General features: G+C 33.8%; 1 pseudogene; it reads left to right on the top strand.

Moving 5' to 3' along the window:
• The first annotated feature begins 20,984 nt into the window (after window positions 1-20,984).
• On the top strand, window positions 20,985-25,405 carry LOC114412439 (annotated as a pseudogene).
• The last annotated feature ends 471 nt before the right edge of the window (window positions 25,406-25,876 follow it).

Raw genomic sequence — 25,876 nt, 5'->3', positions numbered from 1 at the left:
TCCCTTTTAAGCTATTTGAGTTGTGGTTAGGTGGTGACTAATGTGCTTTTATCTTGTGTTATGGAAATGTAGCTAGGTACGAAGGTCATTTATCATACCGGTGACATGAATGTTATTCGTAGTTAGTACCTTTGGAGTCATAACAAAATAACTAAACCAAGCTCTCAATTAGTCAGTTATTCTGTTATGACTTCGTTGTATATATGTTGTTTTTAATTTGTGTGTTTACATAAAATTTTAATCTTTACAATTTTTATTGGTTTGAGTTCTAATTAATAATTCTATTTTGGTTATCGTGCTTATAGATGTGCATAGTAGTGCCAAGGTTTAAAATATTAACAATTTTGGACTATGACGAATCTCATACCAAACAAATTTGATTCTATCTATAATTTTAAAATTGTAGAGAGAATCTATATCACGTGTCTTAGACATGACAGAATAATGTTTCAACCATAACAGATTTTGTCTAGAAGTGTCTTTGGCTTCCACAGTCAGACTCTTCACAACTTAACGTTCATCCTTTGATGGGTCATAATGTACAACCATTGTACAACTGCTTGGTGGCTTTGTTTGTTTCATTTTTGCAGACGTTCACAGGCCTTTCATTGTGTGGTCGTGCATTTTTCAGTATTACTTTGTCAACCGTAGTTGGCCAACCACTTCGACGGTAACATTTCATTTTTTCGTAAATAAAATTTTAGAGAATAATAATATTTTATAATTAAATAAATAAAGAAAAATAGTTATAATAAAATAATAATTTGAAAGAAAATAAAAAAGGGTATTTTATTATTCATTTGATGGAGAATAAAATAGAATTTTTTTTTATAAAATAATAAAAATAAATAAATAGAGTAAATAATAGGTCGTGAATACCCCTAGTTATAAATAGTAAAATGCAAGATCAGTTTTCAGACCGTCTCCTCTGCTTCTCAATTTCATTTTTTTTCTCTTCTTCCAAAACCCTCCTTTTTTTTCACAGGCTACCAAACCTGTCTCAGAAAAATGATGCTCCCGGACTCATTCACCGTTGGATCGTTGTGAAATTTAAACACCATGTTCACAACCCAATTCCAAGCATTCTCACCGTTGGGAATTTTGATATCATGTCTGATCTGAGAGAAATATCTTTCGCATTGTAGTCTTTTTCATTCCCGTAGAAACCCAGAATTGTCTTGGTAAAACTACGATCCCGGTTTTGATAACCGTTGGATTGTCGTGAAATTTGAATATGTTGTTCGAAATTCAATTGTGCACGCTTTCACCGTTGGGATTGTTGAGATAATATTCATGGAGGTAGAAAAAGGAATCGCATGAAGATAGTACAAATGGAGACTTCAATCCCTTCCCTGTCTCTCTAACGTTTGGGAACTCTATCGGAGTAGTTGGAGGAAAAACTGGAGGAATCTTAGGGAACCGCTAGAGATGTCGTTATCGCTGTCGGAAGACACGTGAGTTCGCTTAGAGGTAAGGGATGATTTATTCACAATTGGGGATTAGTGAGAACATGTGTAGGGATCCTTAGAGTATCAATTGGAATGAGTTTTTGGGTGTTTCTGTCATTTTTTTATTCTATCCTTATAGTTATAATTGTGAATTATATATGTCTGACAAATCAATTGTTGTGAAATTGATATGCTATTGTGTTGAGCGTGAACTCTATAAATCGAGCATTTTTCTAATCAGCATGAATTGATGAAATAAAGTAAGGAGAAATTTAGAGTCAGATATTGATTTTGTATTTTCTCTTTTTCTTGCTTTTTAGGTTTTTTATATATAATTTAAAAATTAATATCATAATTGAAATTGATCAAAGTGTTCATATAATTATTTAGAATTTGTGCATTGAAAGTTTACTTTGAAATTTGTGATTCAATATGATGTATGCTAGTTTATATATATAGAAGTAGTTATTTATATTAATAATTTATGTAAATAATATTGTAGAGTGTTATAGTATGATTCCAAAAATTATTAAGTGTTGGAGTTTGAGAATATTATGGTTAAATTTGATGACCATGTGTATGTTGTATCTTATGAATATCATTAGGAATGTTATGAGATGGTTGATGTGATGTTATGAGATGTTAAAGTATGGGCATGATATTCGATTGTGAATATGTGGATGTGTTTAACACTTGATGTTACATTAATTATATTGTGAGCTATGAATTATACAATAATCCGACCAGTATTTATGCGCAATGTTAAAGAGAAAGTGTAGGTTCCTAGTTAGGAACCAGTGTTAAATTGTAGCGCAATGTGTTAAACGTGTTTGAAATATGAGTGTGAGGTCGTGGTATTGTGTAATTCATGAGCAGTGTTTATAAATGGAATATGTGATGAATTGTGGAATAACATGTTGCTTTGAGATTATAATATTGTTATTAAGATTGAGTATAAGTGTAAATTTGAACACGTGTTAATTTGTGAGATACGTGTAAACATGTGATGGTGGATTGTGACACTATGAGATGTGAAATTGTGAATGAGTTTTAGTTGTGGATAAGTGTGTAGTTAACACTTGATGTGAAATTACTTGTATTGTAAGCTATGAATTCTACAATAACTCGACCAGTGTTATCTTGAGAAAAGCGTTGATGCGCAGTGTTAAAGAGAAAATGTAGATTTCCTATTTAAGAACCAGTGTTAAATCGTAGAGCAATTGTGTTGAACATGTTTAAAGCACGAGTGTAAGGACGTGGGTATTGTATAATTCATGAGCAGTGTCTGCATGCAAAATTATTTTAGGGGTTGGACTTGAATTAGGAGGGAGAGGCTCTGACAGACTCTTCGGAGTGTAGGCCTTGGGGGTCACCGGGTTTGAGTGCTCCTTTAAGCCTATGCTGATCCCATATGGTTGGAGCATTCTCGCAAAACATCGTGACCCTGACTGGTCTCCCTATGATCTTACTTAGTGAGAGTGACCTGACAAACCCATTGTGTGGTGTGTCTTGTTATGCACTCTTAAGCGCCCTAGGGTGATTTTTCACTGACATGGTACCACATTGCATATAGAATTGAGTCTTAGCATAACTGTTGCATATGCTTGCTAATTGTTTATTATGAAATTCATGTGTTATTATATCTTGATCGGAGTGTGGGATTCTTGTGTAATGTGATTGATGATTGAAAAGTGAATTTTAAATGACGAAGTGGTGAAGTTACGTGAGCTATGTTTAAGCAAGTGGTATCTCATTTATATAATATGTATATTTAATTGTCTTGTTTCTCTATTAACTAGGAATGTGATAACTCACTCCCTGTGTGTTGTTGTGTTTGGATCCTGTGATGATCTTGAACTTGTGTTCGGGGGAGTAGATGAATAGGTGGATGACTATGAAGAACCTCATGCTAGAGGACACAAGAACACAACGCTCTGATAGGATGTGACATTAGGATATAGGTTCTATATTAATTGTATGAAGTTTAGACGACTTTGTTTGAGTCGAGAATATTTTATTGTTTATTTGGACAAGTTTGAATATGTTGTAAAAGAAAATGAATGTGATCTTTTTTCCCCTTTGAAAGACTTGTTTAAAAAAATGTTTTAAAAATACTTTTAATTAATATTTGAATTTTTTATTCCTTATTAGTATATATGTGAAGGGTAAAGGGTGTCACATCCACTCCATCAAGGAAGCTTAGTGGCCGCCAACAGCAAGGTGGGAAATGAGAAAGAGAAATAATAATAAAAGGGTAGGACGAGAATGGAATGATTCTACTTTTTCATTCACAACTCACCAGAGGGAAGAAATTTTGTAAGAGGAAGGGGGGAATGGAATAATACTACTTTTCCATTCCCGACTTTTTGTGTTTGATTCCTCATAAATTTTTCCTTCGAATCGGGCCTCTGATATTTGAAAACTTTTGTCTAAGCTCCCTACCGTTAGTTGGAATCCGTTATCTACTTATGTGGTCGATAACCAGACACATAGGCATGCGACATGTGATGTCACGTGTAGTCTTTGTCTAAGTAGGATTACACATAGGAAAAAAAATTAAAAAAAAAAAACTAAAAACGACATTGTATTATTTTCGTGCTTTCTTTTAAAAAAAAGTTTTTTATCTTTCAAAATGACGATCAAGACTTTTTCTTTTTCTTATTTTTTTCCTTCTTTTCCTATTTTGTAACTTTCTTCTTTCTCCTATCTATCTCCATCACCCTTCATCTTCCTCATATCCCACCATTGTGTCATCGATGGTGTTTCATTTATTTTTTTTCCCAGTGGCAAGACTAAATGAAAACAAGCTAGATGAAATAATAGATATGAACCAACAAAATCTTAACAAAACATCAAACCACAAAATCAAGAAAACAAAAACACCAATTTAAACATATCTCCACAAAAAAACCCAAAATCCCCCCAAAAAACATCAAACCACAACAATAGTAACAACAAATCTAAATATGAAAGCAAGAAAAGAAAAATCAATTTTTTTTGGCGGCCTTCAATGGGTTTCATGTCTGGGTTTGTAGTTGGATTTCATGAGGGGTTTCATGATGGGGTTTGCTGTGAGTTCATGGTAGGGCTCGTTGGGTTTCACAGCAGCGGTGGCAATGGAGATCACAGTCGTTGGGTTTCATGACAGGGTTGCGGTTGAGATCATAGTGGGGTTTGCAATGACTTACTATGGGTTTCATGTTTGGGTTTGTTGCGGTTAACGGTGTGGTTCATGGAGCAGCATGACGATGTCATTGATGGTGAAAATAGAGAGTCGGTGGTGTCAACGCCATTAGCTTTTGTTTTCTTGACACTCTCGGTGGAGTCCCTAACAACGAGTGGGAGCTTTGTGACAAACTCGACGCGGTGGCCACGGGAGGGGATGGAGGAGGCAGTGATGGCAAAGACGACGATGTAGCGCTTCTAGTTCACGTTGATTTTCTTGTGCCAGATCTTGGTCGGGGCAAACATGCGTCCGCCACAACACATGTTTCTGAAGGCTCCCTGGCCGGGCGCAGTGTGTTTTGCCGCCGGGAACACGGGGGATACGGGAGACGACATGACCAGTTCCCTGCGACTTGTTGAAGGTCTAGTGGCTAGCGCAGTGGCTGACGACGTAGGGTTGTCGATTGTTCTTGGAGATGTTGGAGTGTATGAAGTTGATTATGTCTGAGCGGATAGAGGACTACATGACATCAAGGATAGGGACGGTGGCATAGTCGTCGGTGGCCATGTCACCATCAAGGGCCTACAAGGTGATTAGAGGACGTGTTGTTGCAGCCATTGCAAATGAGGGTGAGGAAGAGCTCTCTACCTAGGGTTTTGGGGGGTTCGAGTGAGTTAGTACATGTGACACCACACATCGTATGCCTACGTGTCTAGTTAATGATCACGTAAGGAGATAATGGATTCTAACTAGCGGCAGGGACCTCAGACAAAAGTTTTCAAATATTAGAGACTCAATTCAAAGAAAAAATTCATTAAGGATCAAACACAAAAGTCAGATATATATCAAGGAGCAAAAACATATTTAAGCCTAATTGAAAAAAGAAATCCATAAGAAAGATTCATGCATACCTACATACAACAAGCTATTTGACACTTGCTTATGTGGCACTATCTAGTAGCAAAGAAAATACAATTGTTAACCAAGGTTTTAAAACATGGTGTGTGACTGTGATTTGGGTCAAAAACATAAGGTTTTTTAACTGTATGTAATTACAATTGAGATCACATGGGTTGTATTTATCTGCAATATCAACAAACACGACAAAACTGTAACGCAACTAATATTTAACTCCAAACCTATTTCACTGCACTGTGGTTGTCTTGTTTTAGTCACACTTCTTCGTTTATGGTTGTTCACTTTTTTCATCGTTATGGTTTTGGTTTTCTAAAGCTGAGGCTGACTTGGGTTCTCAAACAATGAGAAGCAAATCAATCTTCGAACACTGAACTATAAGATGCGTGGGAGACAATTTTGTGAAGGACAAACAAGTGATTTTTAAGGTTTACTCACAAATGTTCTTTTCTTTATATTTTTCATTGTTTTTCCCTTGTCATTATGCATTGTAATCGAGTTGATCATGTTATCAATATTATTGGGCTTTGCTGTTCCCCTTATCATTAGACGTTGTAATTGGTTTGACCTTGTCGTGGGCTTTGATTTTGCAAAGAACCAGCAAATAGAATGAAAAACTCGTATAAATTTTTGCCAAAGACCTTGTGTTATCTTGTATTTTGTGACTAAATGAGTTCTTAAATATGTATTAAAGTGTGTGACCATGTCATATACGGGTTTAATATTTTTTATAAATATTTATATTAAATATTTTTTAAATTTGTATTAAAAATTATTTAGGATAAAAGTATAATATTATTAATTATATAATATGCTAGACTATGATTTTTAAAATGCAAACTAATTATTTTTGTATTTTAGAGTATGTGTTAGGTAAGATAATAATTTAAATAATTATTGTGAAATAATATTTCAAACAATCTAAAATAAGAGTTTAGTTACATTAAAAAAAATATTTTTAGAAAATGAAATTTTTAATTATATATTTTTAAATTAAAATTTAAATTCAAGCTATGCATGTCATGTATAAATTTGTGAAAATTTGAATTAAGGATTATGAATTAAAAATAATAAGAATTTTGTGCTACCATGCAGTATAAACAATTGGTTGAACATCCTATTAATTATTATATTTAAACCAAACATGAGGAAAAATAAAAATAAAAATTTAAATTATGATTAATATTTCATATAATATATATATATATATATATATATATAATATTATAATGTTAAATATTATTTTATAATTATTGATGACAATGAATAAGATTTGAGTAGAATACTATAGTACAAGTTCCCATAGTTGTATTTAAAAAATAAAAAAAATCATACTCGGACTCGAAATTGAATCCATTCCATACTGGACTCTTATTACCATTGCAATCTGTCAAAGCTTGGCAAATTTACTGTATAGGGTTTCTTTTAAAAACAATTTACGAAACAGGGTCTGTTTCGAAACAAATTACAATAGGGGTCTTTTATTTACGTTGATTCCGCCATTCCTACTGGCGACAAGCATGTATCGCCATTGGCAGCAGCGGCATGAAGGCGGTATCGCCAGTAGCACGAGCGAGATAGGTGCTGACTGGGCAAGAAGGTGGTATCGCCAGTAGCACCCGGGCATTCCGCCAGTGGCACCAACGAGACCATCACGCACGCGCCAGGCACCTTCTTCACGTCCTTCTTCACGTCTTGCATAGCTTCTGGCTTACACACAGCTTAGGCCACTGTTGTTTGCAGGAAAGGTTACATCCAGGCTAGGGTTCTATTCATTTGCAGGTTAGGGTTCTGCTCATTGCAGGTTAGGGCATGGCATGGTAAGGTTCACATGGATACAGTTTCATTCACATGCGCCTGTAATTATTGTAGAGAAGATTATGGGTGTAAATTGGCTTTAAATAGGAGTATTTCTAACAAAAAAATTTCACACAATCAAAGATAGTCTGAAGAGAGAAACAAAGAGATACAAAGCATCTGAAGAGAGAAACAAAGCAGTCCAAAGAGGAGAGAAACAAAGCAGTCCAAAGAGGAGAGAAACAAAAGGGCAGTTTCCAGAATTTTGCTATTTTATTCAAAGTTAGTGATTTATTTAAAATAAGAATATTTTGTATTTATTTAAAAGAATGATTTTTTATTGAGTCAATTTTTTAAAGCCTTCTTTCATTTTGTTTGAAGTGTAGTAATTTTGTGAATTAGATTTTTTATTTAAAAATAATTTGCAGTAATTAATTGTAAGCCTATATTTTTAATGGTTTTTGTGTTTGAAATTTTTTTAAGTGTAATTCTTCCATTTATAAGCCTTCCATGTTGTGTTTGAAAATTTGTTGAAGTTGAGGAATTTTTCATAGAGCAACCAAATAGATTTTTGTAATTTTATGATTGACAAAATATTTATTTGAAGTAATAATTGTTTTTTTAGAGAAAAAAATTGAACGTGAAATTTAAGCGTATTAATTATTGTAATTAGGTGTTACAAATATTTAACTGATTGTCTTATAGTTTAAGCGTATAATTTTGTGAATTAGATTTTTTATTTAAAAATCATTAGCAATAATTAGTTGTAAGCCTTTTTTTTATGATTTTTGTGTTTGAAATTTTTTTAAGTGTAACCCTTCCATTTATAAGCCTTTCATTTTTTGTGTCTGAAATATTTTTGAAGTTGAGCAATTTTTCATAGAGCAATTAAATACATTTTTTTATTTTTATGATTGACAAAATATTTAATTAAAGTAATAATTGACCCTGTTAGAAAAAAATTTGAACGTGAAGTTTAAGCGTATTAATTATTGTAATTAGACCTTAGAAATATTTACCTGATTCCCTTATAGTTTAAGCGTACTAATTTTGTGAATTAGAATTTTTATTTAAAAATTATTAGTAGTAATTATTTGTAAGCCATTTTTTTATGGTTTTTGTGTCTGAAATTTTTTTAAGTGTAACCCTTCCATTTTGTGTTTGAAATTTTGTAGAAGTTGAGAAATTTTTCATAAATTATTTAATTAAAGTAATTTTTTTAGAATAAAGTATGAATGTGTAGCTTAAGTTTAATAGAGCAAGCAAATAAATATTTTTATTTGTATGATTGACAAAATATTTAATTGAAGTAATAATTTTTTTTGTTAGACTAAAATTTGAAGGTAAAGTTTAAGTGTATTAATTTTGTGAATTAGAATTTTTATTTTAAAATTATTATGAGTAATTATTTGTAATCCTCTTTGTTCATGGTTTTTGTGGCTTAGAAATTTGACGTGTGATCGTTTCGGTTATAAACTTTTGTTGATGATATTTGTGAGTTAAAACTATTTAGAGGTGACTCTTGAAGTTTTTGAAGTTAAGGATTTTTTTTTGAATTATTTAATTTGAGTAATAATTTTTTTGTTAGAATGACGTATCAATGTGTAGTTTAAGTTTAATAGAGGAAGCAAATAGATTTTTTTTATTTTTATCATTCTCAAAATATTTAATTGAAGTAATAATTGTTTTATTTAGAAAAAAAATTTAACGTGAAGTTGTAGCTTATTAATTTTTGTAATTAGCTTTTTTAGTTTGAAGTTATTTTAATAATGTTTAATTATTTACAAGCCTTAGTTCATGGGTGGACAGACCTTACAAATAATTACCCAATTCCCTTCTAGTTTTTTGAAGTTAGAATGAAATTTGAATTTGTAGTTTAAGTTTAAGTTAGTAGATGAAGCAAGCAAATACAGTTATTTATTCTAAAACTACTGTTGTTATGATTAATTATTTTTAATTTTCTTCATGTAGGTATATCATGAATTCAATTATTACAGTCTTGTATTTCAACAGAAGAGTATTTGAAGACAATGATGCTGTAATATTTGAAGGCAGTAAAAAGGCCATTCAGATAAAACGCGGAATTAGTTTCAATGCTTTGAAAAAAAAGTTGGAGATAAGGTAAAGTTAGAAAATGATGAAATTATTTCTACTATAAGTTGTAGATTTTTAGTTTCAGGAAAATATGTTGCGTTGCAAATTTTTGATGACGAAGATGTTGAAACTATGATCGAAAGTTTTCAACAACAACAACAAATGTCAGTTCTAGAATTATACGTAGAAAAGGATGTTGCTGGTGGTTCTATGTTTCATCCTGCAAATTCTGTTACGTCATGTGGACATAATGTACCTCATCATGAGTCGGAACTGCCAAGAAATATAAGCAATTTACATGATGATGAAGATGATGATGATTATTATCTGGCATCTAACTCATACGTTGAAGAGTCTTTCGATGAAGATGATAGTGACGATGGAATATCTGATACAGACGATGAAGTCACCGACATCGTTGAACCAGTTTTAATTGTTCACCCAACCGAAGGTAAATGTTTGTGAAATACAAAATTAGTTGAATACATCTATCTTTTTATGAGAATTGTATTTAATGGTAACTAAATAGGAGTAGTTTGTTGACGTGATTTTTTTTTATAAAATATTAGGTGTACCAGAAATTCAAAATCCATTTTGGAATGATGCTATGCATTATAATAATATCAATTGGAGTCATCCGGACGAGGAGGACATTTGTGGTCTGGACATGCCAACGAATTTTAATGTTGGACAAGAATTATATGTTGGCATGGATTTTGACAGTAAAGATGCGGTCAAAAATGCACTGAAACAATATGTGATGAAGGTGCATCAAAGTTTTAAGGTTGTTGAAACGAAATCACACAAATAAATTGTTTGTTGCCCCAACAACACCGAAGAGTCTCCTAGCCCTTTTTATATGAGGGCAATTTTATCCAAAAAAACTGATGCATGGAAAGTGACACAATGGGGTGGACCGCACACATGTCTAAATATGACTATGACACAAGACCATGAGAAGCTTGATTCAAATTTAATTGCGACTTGCGTAGTAGGTACGTTTTTTATGTTCATATTATCCTACTTTTGTGTTATTTGTTATTTTAATTTGTAATTTTATTTTATGATTTGAATTACAGGCATGATTAGAGAAGATCCATCAATAAAAATTTCTTTGATTCAAGAAAGGATAAATAGTGAATTTTCCTATAAGGTTTCATACAGAAAAGCATGGATGGCCAAACAAAAGGCGATTGCAATTGAATATGGCGATTGGGAAGAGTCGTATGCGAAACTCTCGTCATGGCTAACACACATGCAAAATCATTCTCCTGGCTCTTACTTTCAAATACTACATGACGATTTTATTGTTGGTAATAGGGTGAGTCGCGAACATCGTCAGTTTCATAGAGTATTTTGGACATTTGGTTAATGCAAAGAGGCTTTTAAGTACTGTAAGCCAATCATACAAGTTGACGGCACACATTTATACGGCAAATACCGTGGGACCCTGTTAATGGCCACATCGCAAGATGGAAATGGTGGTGTTCTTCCTCTAGCATTCGCCGTGGTCGAAGGCGAGACGCTAACAGCATGGTCATGGTTTTTGGCCCACTTGCGTGAACACGTCACAGATAAGAATGGAATTTGTCTAATATCTGATCGTCACGCGAGTATAAAGTCTGCTGTCACTAACGAAGCACTTGGTTGGCAACCTCCCCACGATTATCATGTGTACTGCGTCTGACACATAGCCAGCAATTTCAATCGCAAATTCAACAACGCGAAACAAAAAGAGATGTTCAAGAAATTGGGTAAGGTTTATTTTATACATTAATTTAATTTGAGTTTCATGTCTACGTACAACTTTTGATGATAACAAATTTGATGCAACATACACTCCTTGCAAGCATGTGTTTGATCAAAACTTAGAAAAATTTCGTCAATTGAGTCCAGCCATAGCAAGATGGATTGATCGCATTTCAAAAGAAAAATGGAGCATGGCTTACGATACATCTGGACGACGATATGGTCACATGACAACCAACCTATCAGAATGTGTGAATAAGGTGTTGAAAGATTGTCGCAGCATTCCAATAACAGCGTTGGTCAAGTCAACATATAGTAGGTGCCGAAAGTACTTTGTTGATCGTGATCGCCAAGCCCAAAGACAATTAAGAGAAGGCCAAGTTTATTGTTCTAAGCTTGTTACAGAACTTAGGAAAAATCAAGAACAAGCTTGTTCGCACATCGTTCGCGTGTATGATATCCACTCGACAAGGTTTGAAGTGGAGGAGACCTTCAATCCTATAACGCAACGTGGCAGACAAAAATGGGCAGTTAACTTGAATGGTCATTATTGTCAATGCGGAAGGTATTCTGCGCTTCACTATCCATGTTCACACATTATTGCAGCTTGTGGTTACGTGAGCATGAACTACTACCAATATATAGATGTTGTTTACACCAATGAGCACATCTTAAAAGCATACTCCGCACAATGGTGGCCTCTTGGGAATGAAGCGGCAATTCCTCCTTCTGATGAGGCATGAACACTAATCCCTGACCCAACTACAATTTGTGCGAAAGGTCGGCCAAAATCAACTAGGATAAGGAATAAGATGGATTGGGTCGAACCATCTGACCACCGACAAAAATGTAGTAGATGTGGAGCTGAAGGGCACAATAGGCGCCGATGTCCAATGCAATCTGACCGTGGGAGTAATTCATTTAATTGATTTATGTATTGCTTTAGGTTTTGTTCAATGTATTTACTTGTTAGTCTTCAATGAAATCGTCAGTTACTTTTGGTTGAATGTGTACTTCTAATGAAATAAAATTACATTTAGAAGTTGAAATAAATGGAGTGGATCAATCGAGGTTGAGTGACATTGGTGTTGATCGTTAGTTAGAAACGTTAGTTATTTTCTTTTGTCTACCTTAGTTTTTTTTTTAACTATCTACAATGACAAACTATGGACTTAGTCATTATGGTTTAGTGTCTAAGTATTTTGGTTTAGTGTTTAGGGTCTATGCCTTAGGTTTTAGTGTTTAGAATTTTTGGATTTAAGGGTTTATGGTTAAGGGGTCTGGGTTTAGGGTTTAAAATTGAGTGTTTAGGGTTTGGGGTTTAGAATTTAGTATTTAGGGTTTATTGTTTAATTTTTATGGTTGAGGGTTTAGATTTGATATTTTAGTGTTAGGGGTTAGTGCTAAGTTTTTTTATTTTAGGGGTTAGGGTTAATGTTTTTTATTTTAGGGGTTAGGGCTAAGTTTTTTATTTGAAGGGTTAGTGTTTAGTTCTTATTTTTAGGGGTTAGGGCTATGTTTTTTATTTTAGGGTTTAGGACTAAGTTGTTTTATTTTAGGGTTAGGACCAAGTTGTTTTATTTTAGGGGTAGGGTTAATGTGTTTTATTTGAAGGGTTAGGGTTTACTTCTTAATTTTTAGGGGTTAGGGCTAAGTTCTTAATTTTTAGGGGTTAGGGCTATGTTTTTTATTTTAGGGTTTAGGACTAAGTTGTTTTATTTTATGGGTTAGCATTAATGTTTTTTATTTTAGGGGTTAGGGCTAAGTTTTTTATTTGAAGGGTTAGGGTTTACTTCTTAATTTTTAGGGGTTAGGGCTAAGTTCTTATTTTTTAGGGGTTAGGGCTATGTTTTTTTATTTTAGGGTTAGGGTTAATGTTTTTATTTTAGGGGTTAGGGCAAATGTTTTTATTTGAAGGGTTAGGGCTAAGTTCTTATTTTTTAGGGGTTAGGGCTATGTTTTTTTATTTTAGAGGTTAGGGTTAATGTTTTTTATTTTAGGGGTTAGGGCAAATTTTTTTATTTGAAGGGTTAGGGGTTCTTAATTTTTAGGGGTTAGGGCTATGTTTTTTTATTTTAGAGGCTAGGGTTAATGTTTTTTATTTTAGGGGTTAGGGCAAATTTTTTTATTTGAAGGGTTAGGGGTTCTTAATTTTTAGGGGTTAGGGCTATGTTTTTTATTTTAGGGTTTAGGACTAAGTTGTTTTATTTTAGGGTTAGGACTAAGTTGTTTTATTTTAGGGGTAGGGTTAATGTTTTTTATTTGAAGGGTTAGGGTTTACTTCGTAATTTTTAGGGGTTAGGACTAAGTTCTTATTTTTTAGGGGTTAGGGCTATGTTTTATTATTTTAGGGTTTAGGGGTAATTTTTTTTATTTTAGGGGTTAGGGTTATTTTTTTTATTTGAAGGGTTAGGGTTTAGTTATTATTTTATGCTTTAGGTTTTCTTCAATGTATTTACTTGTTGGTCTTCAATGAAATCGTCAGTTACTTTATTTTCAATGTGTACTTCTAATAAAATAAAATTACATTTAGAAGTTGAAATAAATGGAGTAGATCAATCGAGGTTGAGTGACATTGGTGTTGATTGTTAGTTAGCAACGGTAGTTATTTTTATTTTAAGCGTTAGGGTTTAGTTCTTTATTTTTAAGGTTTAGGGCTAAGTTCTTATTTTTTTTAAGGGTTAAGGCTATGTTTTTTTTATTTTAGGGTTTAGGGGTAATTTTTTTATTTTAGGGGTTAGGGTTAAGTTTTTTTTATAGGGTTAAGTTTTTTTATTTTAGGGCTAAGTTCTTATTTTTATGGGTTAGGGTTTAGTTCTTATTTTTAGGGTTAGGGTTTAGTTCTTATTGTTTAGTGTTAGGGTTAGTTTTAGTATTTTAGGGTTAGGGTTTAGGGCTGCACATTTTTGGGGTTAGGGATAGTTTTTATTTTAGGGTTAGGGTTTAGATCTGAACATTTTAGGGTTAGGGTTAGTTTTTTATTTTAATGGTTAGAGTTTAGTTCTTATTTTTTAGGGTTAGGGTTAGGTTTTTATTTAAGGGTTAGGGTGTAGGTTTTATATTTCATGGGTTAGGGCTAAGTTCTAATGTTATAGGGGTTAGGGTTAGTTTTAGTATTTTAAGGGTTAGGGTGTAGGTTTTATATTTCATGGGTTAGGGCTAAGTTCTAATGTTATAGGGGTTAGGGTTAGTTTTAGTATTTTAAGGGTTAGGGTGTAGGTCTTATATTTCATGGGTTAGGGATAATTTCTAATGTTATAGGGGTTAGGGTTAGTTTTTTTTTATTTGAAGGGTTAGGGTTTAGTTCTTATTTTTTAGGGTTTATGGCTAGGTATTTTATTTAAGGGTTAGGGTTAGTTTTTTTTATTTTAAGCGTTAGGGTTTAGTTCTGAACATTTTAGGGGTTAGGGTTAGTTATTTTATTTTAATGGTTAGGGCTAAGTTCTTATATTTTAGGGGTTAGGGTTAGTTTTTTTTATTTTAAGGGTTATGGGTTAGTTTTTATGTTCATCGTTACTTAGAAACATTAGTTTTTTCCTTTTGGCTACCTTAGTTATTTCGTTTAGGGTTCATTGATTATTATAGTTTGATACGTGACATAAATTGTATCCATAAGTAAGCCTTAATAAACTGAATATCATACATTACGTGTGAAATTCAAATGAGAAATATACAACAAAGTCTTAATAAACGGAGACATACAAATCATTCATTTTGGTGTCTGTGATGCCGTGAGGATGTGCCACATGATCGATCCCATCTTCGTGCTTGGTGATCAGGATTTCTTCTGCCCCGATGTCTCCCCGCTTCTTCTTCGTTAGCCTCCGCAAAAAATGCGTTACGCAAATCAACACCGAATAAGTCACCGGTATTAGGTATTTGTCCCGGTACATTCCATTGTGTTCCTAATGGTGCATTAGGTGTTGGAATTGGGCCATGATATTGCTGTGAAGGGATCATTGTGGGCCATGAAAAATGAGTTTGTGTTTCCGCAACACCACCAAACGATTGCTGGCTTGCAGAAGTATCAGTGTGATGACCCTGAAAAGGATACTGATACATCTGTGTCGGATACTGAGCAAATGTTTGTGGCGTGTAATACATTCCATGGCCACGCTCCGCCATTTGTTGGGAATATTCTTCCGCTTCAACAGTCTCCCTTCGTCTGTCTATGCCCTGAGTTTCAACACTTGACTGAAGTATGTGAAACTGTTGTGCGGGAAATTGACGCTCTGATGCAGGACCATGTGACACTGGCTCAGTGACTCTCTCTTGCTCTTCTGATAACATTGTAATTTTTTCCACATAAGGCACGAGATCATCAACTGTCCATGTATTCCTCCCTTGAGGAGACACCATGTATTGTAATGTCTCTGCAACTTCAGCCTGCAATTATAAGGGTCAGAAAATTAATGGCCATCATTAAAAAAATGTTCAACTTAAATATTCAAAAAAATTAAAAAATACCAATGTAGCCGTCTTTGCATTTTGTGGGTCAACAAACATCTTTGTCTTTTGCCTATACCAGACCATGTAGTCCGAGTTAAAGCTCAATAGGCCTTCTTGTCGGGGATAAGTGTCGACCCTAAATGCATGGCGATTATTCCACTGATGAATCATTGGGGCGAACAATTGCCCCCAATTTTCGTCATGTTTCCCTTTTAATGTTATGTCATGAATGTTTAAGGGTTGTGAAGGAGACTCTGGAACTGGTTGCTGCATCCCAAATCGTCTCAACACTCTGTCCGGTTGGTGCCACTCAATAACTTGGAAACAAATTAGTGGCACCACCGCGTACCACGCGAGACTTCTGACTAAACAAACGGGAGGCAACAATGATATAACGGTTGATGGGTAAGGCTCCCACACAAACTGCATATAACAACATAGTTGTGAACATTGTAGTAAAATAACACATAATTTTTTATTTTACAAATATAATAGCATGTTCTTACCTCATGACGTTTCATAATATCCAGCTTGCGACGAAAATCTCTCACATCATCATTGTCGATATGTTGGTTTCCACGTTGCAGCCACCTACAAAGATTAAAATTTAACACATGTCTAAAACCATTTATTCTATTGAAATGAAAGACGCTGTTAAAAATGACTAACATGTGCCCCAATGGTGTATTTTCTACTTGGGAAGGAGTCCTCTTTGGAGCCAAAAGGTTGGACATCGTTCCCATGCCCACAGTTGTAGTAAGATGCACATACCTCCGATTGATTTAGTATTATAATCGGTGGCACTGCACATCTCTCTATATAGAAAACCAAGTACGGCAGCTCCCCATGCATATGTGCCACATTCTTCAAAGTCACGTAAAAATTGAAGGTACCTTAGCGAAACTTTGTTACTGCTTTTGTCAACGAACAAGACACCTCCAATGAATTTCAGTATCCATGCACGGGCAAACCTTCGTACTTGTTCTTCGTCGTCATCATTATTTATTTGTGCAAAATGGTAAGCCAGCCAACTTAATTTAACCATGCTACCTTTAATTTCACCTTCTTGTGGTCTGACTCCCAATAATTCCTCACATAAATCAGCCCAATCAAGATTTGTTGGACCGATTAATGGTAAACCATCCACACTTATACCTAACAATACAGAGACGTCTTGGAGAGTAATAGTACACTCTCCGCATCTCATGTGAAACGTATGTGCTTCCGGCCTCCATCTTTCTATCAGAGTACTAATTAATGAGACATTTATTTTTAAGTATCCCATCTTGATAATCCAGCCGAAACCAGATTGTTGAAGAAAAGGAAAAATTTGCTCTGGAATTTGTTCTTCCCCTTGATACGTGGGGACAACTCGTCTTATATGTAATTTTCGATCTTCTTCCCCATTCCAAACATGTTCTGAAACATGCTTAGGTTGCATCCATAATACATCAGCATCGATGGGGCCAGACTTAATGTTAATATGTGATGAAGATGATGATGAAGATGCCATTGCTACTGCAAAATCAAATATAATACAATAAATTCACAAATCAATTTATACATTATTTGTAAATAATATAAATTAAACTACGCACATTTATAAAAACATTATTAAATATATAACAATAAATTTGTAAAAAATCAATTCATTTATTTAAAACTATACTATCTATATATAACATACAAAATTAAGACACTAAAAAGGCAAATTTACTTCTATTTAATATTATAATTATTTATTTACCTATAAAATGCTTAAATTTCTAAAGCTAACTAATATTACAAAAACTAAAAATTTAGGTGTGTTTAAAATTTACAAATATATACCTAAAGCTAATATTAACTTGTGCCTAATACTACAAAACCTAATATTACGTATGCCTTCCTAAAGTGTATCATGCATGTATATATATTTATTAGGCTAAAGTATCATGCATGTAAATATATACTTAATATTACAAAAGCTAATATCACATATATAAAATTTAAGAATATATACAACAACTAAATATATATACACCTAATATTTTTATACTAACTAAACAAATATATAATATTTTCATAAGTAACCAAATAATATTTTAAGCCAAATATTATCACACATATAATATCTAACAATATATACAATAACTAAATAAAATTTTGATTCTAACTAACCAAATATTATTTTCAACCAAATATTATTTTCATATATATATATATATATATATATATATATATATATATATATATATCACATATAATATCTAACAATACATACAATAACTAAATAAAATATTTAAACTAATTTAGACTTAGAATTTTTATTACGTAAAAAATATATCTAAATGGTAAGAGCACACACTAATTAACTTAGAATTTAAACAAACTCATACTAACTAATATAATATTTAAACAAACTTAGAATTTAAACTAAATAAAATATATCTATTAATACGTAAAAAAAACCAATACAATACCTACTGATACTAACTAATTTAAACTAAGAATTTTTATTAACACTAACTAATCTACTATTTACATACTAACTAACTTAGAATATTTCTTAATACTAACTAACTTAAACTTATAATATTTATTAACATTTATTAACAGAATATATAAATTTTATTTACTTTCAAAACACTTACCAAGTAAGGGTGAGCACACACTTGAAGGAAAGGAAGCCACGCACCAAATTTGAACCAAGGAGCACAAAGCAAGAAGCACACAGCAAAGCAGAAGCTCACACTCAAGAAAAAACAGAAACTCAGTAAGGAGAAATGCAAGCGTAAATAAGGTTCAAGCATTTTTTTTATAGCTGAAAACTTACCCACCAACGTTCAAATTTTTAACGTTCACATGCAACGTTTTCTGCAAACCCTAAGCCTATCTTTTTCAGACTATACACTGCAACCCCCTGCAAGCCTACCCATCTTTTTTCAGACTGAAACACTGCAAAAAAGCATCCCCTACGTGTTCCGCAGGCGCCAATGACAGGACTGCCCACGTTAGCATGTCCCGCCAGTACCAATGGTGACATGAGGTGACTCAGCATGTCTCGCCAGTCTGAATAGCGGCATGGGCGTGAGTCAGCTTCGGTTCCGCTTTTGCCAACGGCGATACATGTGTACCACTGATGCCAATGGCGATACCACCTTCATGCCGCTGCTGCCAATGGCGATACATGCTTGCCGCCAGTAGGAATGGCGGAATCAACGTAAATAAAAGACCCCCATTGCAATTTGTTTCGAAACAGACCCTGTTTCGTAAATTATTTTTAAAAGAGACCCTATACAGTAAATTTGCCGTCAAAGCTTCTTGAATTTCCACCTCCTCAAAATTTCCTACCAAATTCTGCTTGATTGAGTCAAATTTTGCATATTGATTTTTTTTTTATCAAATTCTGCATATTGATTTATTTTTTAGCAATTAGTAAGTGGATATAGAAATAAAAAATAATAATTTTGAAATAATGAACAAATTTAATGTAATTAATTAAATTAAATATGTTTTTTTAAAAAAGTGAATTAATTAAAATGTTCTTATAATTAGAGATAAAATATCTAGTTAATAAATACTTATTTAAATATACACCTTTGATCTCTTAAGATTGTTATTTCTACGATGCAGTTGTTGAATTGACATGGAATTTAGCGAATGTTTCAATTACTTTATTTTAAAGAATACTTATTTTCACAAAAATTTTAAAAACTTAGAAATAATTATTTTCTCTGAATTATGCTAAACAAAACATGCAGCTGTCCAATTGGTACAATCATCATATTTAATCTTTCACGAAAATAAGGGAAATAGTAAATATATGTAGCAAGCGTTGTAAAGAAAAGTTTTTTTTTAAAAAAAAAAAAATAATTTGCAAGTCAACTGAGTGGGAATAGTGAACTCTTTTTTCCTATATATGGTTAATCTTTTGTACAATAATATTTCTAATAAATAAATTAATAGTTCGATAAGATGAAAAATTCTTTGTTTAGTTTAGTTATTTACCTCACACCCTAACAACGGCATTCGTTATGTAATTGATTATATCCGTATTCTGGAATCTTAGACTTCTGCTGCATTCCCTTCCAAGAATGTCAGCACAAAATATGACTGTGGATCTTGTGAAAAAATTTCCATGCCTTTGGAAAAGATATTTGCAGGGTCGGGCTTATATATTTTTTGGCCTTAGTTAAATTTTGTAGGTGAATCTCATCTATTTTCATTTTATTTTTTCATGTAAAAATTGTTCATTAAAATTTAATATTCAAGCAATATTTTCACATTTCATTAGTAATTTATTCTACTATATCTTACAATGATCTCAAATTGAATTTAGAAAAAATAATTTTAAATATTGTTTCTTACAATGAAAACAATTACAAGTATTATTAATTATATTTTATAAACATTACAGCATATAAAAAGGATTAATTTTTTAATATACTTTAATATTTTTAATAAGACATTAATTTTTATGTTAGTATTTATTTTAATATCTTCAATTTAGGGAGAAAAGTTAAGACCAATAATATTAAATTAGTGCCGACTAAAACTTCAATTTAGTTCAAGATAAATATAATATTTTTTTAATTCACTTTCTTTTATAATTTTCAATTATTATGATTCAAATAAAAAGTATAAAGTAATTTTATATTTTACAATAAGAAAAATGTGTAATCTCGCCACTCTCATTTTTATCAAAATATACAACATATTTTTTTATATAAAATTTAATCAGTATATTCATTTTAATATGATTATTTTTAATTTAAAGTAAATGAAAACTAATTTTTCTATAATTTTCAAATGAATTATAAACATCTCAAATCATTTATAATATATCTATGTGTATACATATATTAAAATTTTATTAATTTTACTAAAAAATAATAATAAATAATATAATGAAATATATTGCCTAATAATTTAAATTTAAATTATTTTTTATAAATATTTATAAAATTAAGAGTTTGGTGGGAGACATAAGACAATACCTAATATTAAGAGTTTGGTGGGAGACATAAGGCAATACCCAATATTGGTCTTACCATTGCCTCCGCACTGGATATTTGGACTCTATTGCCTTGCCATTTGGCTGTATTATCAGCAGCCTTCTTACTTCTCAGTTCACTCCGCAATATTTGGCTGTATTATTACCCAATAACAAGTCTTAAAGACAATAGCAATCGAAAGTCTCAAACTAAGCCATCTTAACGTGAACCAAAATTTTTCAATTTTCATTTTCATGACTCAAATAGTTCCGGTAGTTGATAAATCAACTTCCAGAACTAAATTTTTTTAAAACATAAAAATAATAATAATAATAATAATAATAAAGAAGAACAAGAGTCAAAGCTGACGACTTGACCTGTGCTGAAGTGAAGTCTTCCTCTCATTCGAGTCCCGTGTTCTTTCAAGTCCACACACAGACCCTAGTTTCAAAAGATGCAATCATATTCAATATTAATATCATAGCCTAAACTAAGCCCCGATCACCGTTTTTCCATGGCGATTCTTCAGCTCCATAGAATTCAACACTCTGTGTGTGTGCTACTTGTTTTTCTTATTCATTTCTCATCACTGCAGTTCCCTTCACACGGGTACACCGTTCCGGATAAGTACTTTAACAATTGTGGCTCAGACAGCAGTGCTAGCAAAAGTGGCAAGAATTACGTTGGTGAATCAAACCTTAAAACCAGTTTTGGCAGCAGCAACACAGAAAGGAGTGAGTCACAGGTGCCTTCTCCTCTTTACCAAACTGCAAAAAAATTTCGAAGTGAGGCTTCTGGGTATAAGTTCAACATCAACGTGGCACCTACCTGGTACGCCTCCATTTCTTTGCTTTCTCTTCGCCTAGTAATCTTTCCTCGGCCAGTTTCAATGTTTCTGTTCCCGGTTTCTGGTTGTTGCGAAATTTCAATGGTAGAAATGATAGCGATAACAACTCTGCTGTAGTAAAAGAGTTTTTCATGCAAATTACTTCCGGCAGCTTCAAAATCACTTTTAGACCTCTTCCATCATCGTTTGCGTTTGTGAATGCTATTGAACTCTTCATACTCCCCATCCATTTGACTGCCAATCAAGTATCACGTTTCACTTATAGTGGCAATACGTCTTTAGATCCCCTCAGCGGAGGTTTGTACTCTCGGGTATTGGAAACCAAACATAGGCTTAATGTTGGTGGCTAAAGGGTCAATGATAGCTTATTGAGAAAATGGAATCCAGATGATAGCTATATCTTAAATACGGAAAACGCCAAGAATCGTTCCCCTTACCTGGGTCCAATTCAGTACCGTGTAGGGAATGACTCAGATGGTTCAAACGCAAATGAATATACTGCGCCAAGTGATGTGTACGGAACTGCTAAAGAAATTAATAGCAGCTCTTCCAGTGCTGGAAACATAACATGGGCTCTTCTCGTGGACAACAACGCAGATCATCTTCTTCGGCTTCACTTCTGTGACTATTGGAGTCCACAAAATGATCTTAAATACTTCGATCTGTCCATTTACGACACCTATGTCATGTCCGTAAATATTGATAACCAGGAGTTGCCTGCCCCTTATTATTATGATTTTGTGGTACACTCTGATGACTCTGGGTTTATGAAGGTCAGCATAGCACCTGATGCATCCGCTCCCATACCTAATGCATTTTTAAATGGGCTAGAAATAATGAAAGTGATTATGACATCAAGTTCTGTTCCCCTCGACCAGGAACCCTATTCCAATCATAATAGTCTTCCAGTGGTGCTGGGTTCAGTTATTGGAGGTTTAGTTGTGGTTTTTGCTGTAGTGATTCTAGGCTTTCTTTGGCGTTTTAAAATGAGAAAGGAAAAGCCCGTTGAGAATTCGGACTGGTTGCCAATTCCCATTACTGCTGGAGGGAGTTCTCACGGCAGATTGACTGATGGAACCAGCCACGGCTCTCCTCTTCCCAACATAAGCCTCAGGCTGAAAAGTCCCTTGATTGATCTTCAATTAGCAACCAAGAACTTCCATGCAAGTCAGCTAATTGGCGAGGGTGATTTTGGCAACGTCTATAAGGGAGTTCTCAGAAATGGCATCATATTCGCCGTGAAAAGAAGCCAGCCAGGATCAGGTCAAGGCCTTCCAGAATTTCAGACAGAGATCTAGATCATGGTTTTGTCTAAGATTCGTCACAGGCACCTAGTTTCCCTAAGTGGGTATTGTGATGAAAGGTTCGAGATGATACTGGTTTATGAGTACATGGAAAAAGGGACACTCAGGGACCATTTGTATAATACAAAGTTGCCAAGCTTGCCTTGGAAGCAGAGGCTTGAAATTTGCATTGGAGCTTCCAGGGGTTTTCATTACCTTCACAAAGGAGCATCTAGGGGAATAATTCACCGTGATGTAAAGTCGACAAACATATTTATTACTAGCTGAGAACCTTGTTGCTAAAGTTGCTGATTTTGGTCTTTCAAGGTCAGGTCCTCTTGATACTCAACCGTATGTGAGCACTGGTGTTAAAGGCACTTTTGGGTATCTTGATCCTGAGTACTTCAGGTCACAACAGCTAACAGAAAAATCTGATGTATATTCATTTGGGGTAGTTCTTTTGAAAGTGTTGTGTGCAAGAGCACCGATTAACCCATTGCTTCCAAGAGACCAAATAAACTTGGCTGAATGGGGAATGCTTTGCAAAAACAAGGGGATACTGTAAGAGATCTTATGCAATCCTATCCCTCAAGGGCATTGGGTAGAAGATTCCAAGAAGATTAGGCCGGAGATGCAAGAGAAGGTTTTAGGGTTCTCATAAGCTTTAGGGTAGATTTTGGACTCATGAGCAAAGTATGAGTCCACTTATCTTTATATATATTAAATTAAGATTTCATTATTTTTTAGCCTTGTATTTAGGACTTCATAATGTAGGTAGGGTACCCTAAAAATGTAAGATTTTTCAGCCCTTGAATTTTAGGGCACCTAGACTAGTTTTTGTATTAGGGATAATTTTGTGATTTTATATGCATTAAGTGAATATTTGATGTGTGCGTCGGGAAATAAATTTAATTGAATTGAGAGAAGCCCAATCCAATTAAATTTTAGAGGAGGAGGTGAACATTTGTTTGCTACACCCCATTGCCACATCATATAGTCACACTTTGTACATGTCCTTCATGTTTTACATGTCTCATAACACCTAAGCACACTTGATGTAGCTCCATGTAGAGCTTGTAGGTCTTGAATCTTTTTCATCAATGGAGTCCTTTGTTTCTTGAAGATTAATGACAGCGGAATGGAGAAGGAAGAAAGATGATTGGAGACGCCACTTCAAGGAGAAGATGAGTCAAGAAGAAGTTCACCACCATAGGAAGCCATGGATAAGAGCTTGAAGGTAGGAGAAGATGAGGGGAGGGAGAGGGAGAGAAAGAGCACGAAATTTTGTGTCTCAAATGAGATCTGAACTTTGAAGTGTAATTTTCAAATGATCAAAGTTGAAAAAGTGCACACACAAGACCTCTCTATTTATAGCCTAGGTGTCACCCAAAATTGGAGGTAAATTTGAATTTCCATTCAAATTTCACTTGAATTTGAAAATGAATTTGTGGAGCCAAATTTTGGAGCCAAAATTTCACTAATTATGATTAGTGAATTTTATCTATGGTTCAGCCCACTAATCTAAGATCAAGTCCAAGATTCTCCACTAAGTGTGATTAGGTGTCATGAGGCATGTAAAGCATGAAGGGCATACACAAAGTATGACTATATGATGTGACAATGGGGTGTAGCAAGCAAATGCTCACCTTCCCCTCTAAAATTTAATTGGATTGGGCTTCTCCCAATTCAATTAAATTTATTTTCCAACACACATCAAATATTCACTTCATGCATGTGAAATTACGAAATTACCCCTAATACAAAAACTAGTCTAGGTACCCTGAAATAAAAGGGATGAAAAATCCTATATTTTTAGGGTACCCTACCTACATGACGGAGCTCTAAATACAAGGTCCAAAAATAATGAAATCTTAATCTAATATGTACAAAGATAAATGAGCTCATACTTAGTCCATGGCCCCGAAATCTACCCTAAGGCTTATGAGAACCCTAGGGCTTTCTCTTGCATCTCCGGTCCAATCTTCTTGGAGTCTTCTATCCAATGCCCTTGGGGGGGTAGGATTGCATCAAGATCATTGATCCTTCCATCAAGGCCCAAATAGATCAAAACTCACTCAGGAAATTTAGTGACACGGTAGAGAAATGCTTGCAAGAAGATGGTTCTGATAGGCCAAGCATGGATGATGTATTGTGGGACTTGGGGTATGCGCTTCAGCTTCAGAGAGGTGCAAATGCAATACATAAAGTGCAGCATGAGGATAGTTCTAGTAGTGTTTCTGCATCATTTCAATTGCCCAATGTTAGACATCTTCCTTCATTCTCCACACTAAGTGAAGCAGATGACTCCGTTGTGAGGGGTGATAAGTCCAATAGTGCTGAGGATTTTGTTTTCTCCCAGTTGAAAATGGAAGACGCCAGATAGAATATCAAACACTTAAAGGCACAATCATCTATTCTCAAATGTCTTGAGTAGCTGCTAGCTACTTTTAAGATACCTTGCTTACCTTTTTCAACCTTATTTTTGTCTCTTTTTTTTCCGTAGTTTTTGTTGTCTGTCTATTCTGGTTGAAAAAAAGTTATGAAGGCAATTGTAAAACCATTTATGATTATTCATTTCCTACTCTTGCAATAGATTGTTGATAATAGTTCCATTACATACAACATTTGTTTGAATGCTTTTGCACCAATGGATATATTATACACTGCGGCTGCTATGTGAAATACATGCTTTCATTTTCATTAACTTGTACAAGGGAAAAGAGAGTGGCATTGTTGGCCTCGCAGCTACTGAATATATTTCCCTCTGTTATAGTGATGAATCCAAACCAGTCCAACTCTTTGAACACAGACTGGGTTCTTGTTTATCTGAAAAACCCTTGACAGGAATTCTACAATTAAAAATGCTTTTCTACAAGGGTTGGAATCTATGGATATCATTGGTGCAGCTAGTTTCTAAGATGATGGAATTTGAAGTAAAATAAAGAAAAGGTGCTTATTGCATTTGAAATTCAAGAAATTGAATCCTCCTGAAACTTTTAATTGGTTGGCACAACCGATTAAAACAGCAAATGGGAAGTATCCATGGCCCCTATCACTAATTTCACACAAAATGTGTAATTAGAAAACTCAATGAAAGCGCCAAATGTTATGAACCTTTTTTAGCAACGGGATTAAGTAAGGAGTGAAATTGA

Source organism: Glycine soja, chromosome 5, assembly GCF_004193775.1.
Source record: "Glycine soja cultivar W05 chromosome 5, ASM419377v2, whole genome shotgun sequence".
Lineage (NCBI taxonomy): Eukaryota > Viridiplantae > Streptophyta > Magnoliopsida > Fabales > Fabaceae > Glycine > Glycine soja.
Note: the sequence above shows the minus strand (reverse complement) of the source record. Positions and strands in the feature narration are given on the sequence as shown.